Source organism: Chrysochloris asiatica, unplaced genomic scaffold, assembly GCF_000296735.1.
Source record: "Chrysochloris asiatica unplaced genomic scaffold, ChrAsi1.0 scaffold00148, whole genome shotgun sequence".
Lineage (NCBI taxonomy): Eukaryota > Metazoa > Chordata > Mammalia > Afrosoricida > Chrysochloridae > Chrysochloris > Chrysochloris asiatica.
Window position 1 is genome coordinate 8,860,138 of NW_006408666.1, and position 3,706 is coordinate 8,863,843.

Genomic DNA, 3,706 nt, shown 5'->3' on the forward strand with positions numbered 1-3,706 from the left:
ACCGCCAACCTTGTGGTTCATAGTCCAGTGCTTATCCTACAGTGCCACAGCAGTAGTCTAACTATTTGTTGTTGTAGTTGTTGTTAAGTGATGTCGAGTCAAACTATAGGCAAGTTTTATTAAAAACTGATACATTTCTGTTGAAACTGCACAGAAATTTTATAGACAGTCATTTTTGTGTTACCTCCTCTGTCAGTGTTACCTGATGTGAGAAGAGAGGAAATACACTGAATTTTGTTGGAATCCAAGTTTAAGCTGAGTGAAGGAACCCTACTGAGACAAAGGCCAGGAACTGAATGTCACTGTGCTAGGCAAAGATTCCTAGGAACTAGAGCACAGAGCTCAGGAGAAGCTGTGCACAGAATGTCACAGTTCAGATTTGAGGATGGGTTTCAAAAGTCAAGTGCCATTTGCCTGCAGACCTCCAGGTTTGGAATGTTGTTGTTGTTGTTGTAAAGTGCCGTCGAGTCGGTTCTGACCCATAGCGACCCTGACCAGGGTTTCTGAGGCTGTAAATCGTGACGGGAGCAGAATAGACCCTCAATTATGCTTCCAACCTCTGGTTCAAAGAGTATCTGGGGGCTCGTACCACTTTTATTAGTTTGAAAAAAAGACTTTGATTCTGTAGGAAGATGCCCATAGAGACACATGCTAGGAGCAGAATCTCTGATGTAGTGAAAAAATGTGAAATTGTTTTCTACAGAATAGTAAGTAAGCACCTTGCTTTCTTTATGAAATCCAACACTGACTGGTATGGTGGTAGGCATTTGGAAAGAGGTGAGAGTTTGGATGATTGGAAATGTGGCTTTATTTACCTGTTATTGTTGTTGTTAAATGCCATCAAGTTTATTCTGACCCATAGCAACCCTGTTTCCAAGGAGCAGCTGGTGAGATTGAACCACCAACCTTGTAGTTCAAACGACTTTGCAGTCTGAAGTATTAGCCCATAGCACAACACCAGGACTGCAGGGTCTTGTTAAAACACACTTGCCTTAAGATGAAATGTTTTCTTTGAAGAAAAACTCAAAATGACTTTGTTTGCTTCAATTAAGCAAGAACTAATGAAAGCGAATTCCAGCTTGGAGATATGCATCATCTCACCAGGTGAGTTGTAAATACATGCTGACCAGGTTTAAGAGGAAAGCTTTTGAAAATTTACTCTTTTTAAAAAATGCATATCCTTGGCACAAATTGCTTTGAAAAAGGTTGCTGTGCTGATTGCATGCTGAGATAATTACTCTGTATCACCACTTAGGAAAAAAAGATTTTTTAACAAAGACTACAATGTCAGTCTTTGCTAATGACTTGGGAGGGTAAGGAGAGAATCCTATAGGATTGGAACTGGTTTTAGTTTCCTGTCTTCTTTTCAGTAATACTTTCCTTTCAGAGTCAGGTTGGAAAAAACTTGTAGAGTCTTGGATTATGAACATTGACCTAAGTAACCTCTGCTCACCTGTCAAATTCCTAGTCCCATTTGGACCCTGGTGTGGTACTGTAGGATAAGCACTGCACTCCTAACCATAAATTCGGTGATTCAAACCTACCAGCCCTCCTTAGAAATCCTACAGAGGGTTGGCATGTAATATCTTCAACTCTACAGTACTTAACAACAACAGCAGTGTGTTGATGGAGGAGCACAATGACTCAATAGGATGAAGGGAAGAATCATTGGGTATCTGGTACTTGAATCTGAGACCTTGGTTTATTGACCCTGAGCAGTTCCCTCCCCAAGGATGAGTACTCTGACATGTACCCTTGAGAACCTAGCTCTTTGTCTCCAGAGATCAAGCTGAGGAATGTAAACAAAGATGCGGTGCTTGTAGGATCAGCACTGGACTGTGAACCACAGGTGGTTGTTGTTAACTCATAGCGACCCTGTATAGGGCTTCCAAGTAGCAGCTGGTAAGCTTGAACCATTAACCTTGCCATTCAATCTGACTTTACAGTCCAGTGCATTAACCCACAGTGCCACACCAGGTAGGCAGTTCAAATCCACCAGCTGCTCTTTGGAAACCTTATGCAGGGTCTCTATAACTCAGAATTGACTCGTTGGCACTTAAAAACAACAACAGTGTGTTGAAGAGGGAGCACAGTGACTCAGTAGGATGAGCACTGGATTACAAACCAAAGGTTGTCGGTTTGAGCCCACCAGCTGCTCCACAAGAGAAAGATGAGGTTTTCCACTCCTGTAAAGATAAACATCTTCAGAAACCCTGTAAATGGTCACTGTAAGTTAGAACTGACTCAATGGCAGTCAACAACAACAAGTGGATTGATGGGTGCAGGTGGTGGGAGAATATAGCATGCTCCTCCTTTTTTGGAGACTATGGTGGCTCAACATCCACTATATATGCACACTGTCCTATTGAACCTGGATGCAGCCTCAGAATCCTTGTTAGCACAGATTATTAATCCATTCATTAATTTAACAAATACTTATTGAAAAAAAACTACTATGTAACAGGCAAGGAGTCTCTGAGTGCCACAGATGATTAAGTGGTTGGCTGCTAACCAAAAGATTAGAGGCTCAATCCACCCAGAGGTACCTTGGAAGAAAGGATCTACTTTTGAATGATCACAGCAATTGAAAACCCTATGGTGCACAGTTCAACTCTGACACAAATGGAATCACCATGAGTCAGAATGAACCCCATGAGAACTGGTTATGTGCTAACTTACCTGATATAGAAAGATGACTGCATCAGGTGAAAGCAATGCTATAAAATATATAATACAGGACAATGGTTAGTGATTGGTAAGCATAGTTTAAGATGCCATTAGCAGGTCCCATGAGTAAAGGTTACTCCAAGAGGCAGGGGAACAATATTCCAGGCAAAAGAATAATAGGAACAAAGGTCCCATGGCAGCAACAAACTTATTATGGTCAATGATCTGGCCCAAGAGATGAACCCACTAATGTTCCCTAAAGCAGGCATGGCATTTGAGTGAAGGACTGCCTCCTTGCACCTTATTCTTCATGACTGGGCTGAAGCACAAGCTAGTCTCATAGGTGAGTAGACCTAAACACTGTACCTCTATTTGACTACTTAGCTTCACCTCTGAAGTTACCATTAAGTGGAATTTCAGGGGTAACTCTGATTTTCACGGTGGACCTGCATGGAAGCTATACAGTACAATAACTAAGAGAATTGGCTCTTCAGTTGCAAATCCAGGTTTGGATCCCAGCTCCTCTTACTGATTTTGTGACCTTGGTTAAACTACTTTATATACTCTATACCTTAGTTTTCCCATGGAGTTATAAAGCCTTCCATCTCATGGAGAAAAATACAGACATTTCACTGAATGGTTAAATCACCAAAGAATTAATTGATCAAATTTCATAATTTGCAAAAACCTTGAATTAAGGAATATCTTCTTAAGTATTTTTAGCAAACATGAAAAAAATTAAAATATATGTCTTTATTCAATATGCATTCAAATATTTAGAAACATATTCAAGAACATATATACATTAATATTTTCTTTGTGAATATCTAGTCAAATAGAGGCAGTGTGTTAGAAAATAACTCCCTCCTCTATGTCACTAAACTATTATCAACAATAGCCAAGAAATAAAACAGATAGCAAAAATAACCATTAAAGAAATGCACACACTGAAAATTTTCTTTTAATGAAGACTTTTATATAATCTTTTTAAAAATAGATATTTCTATAAAAAAGGATGAAAAACACAATTAGAATTATT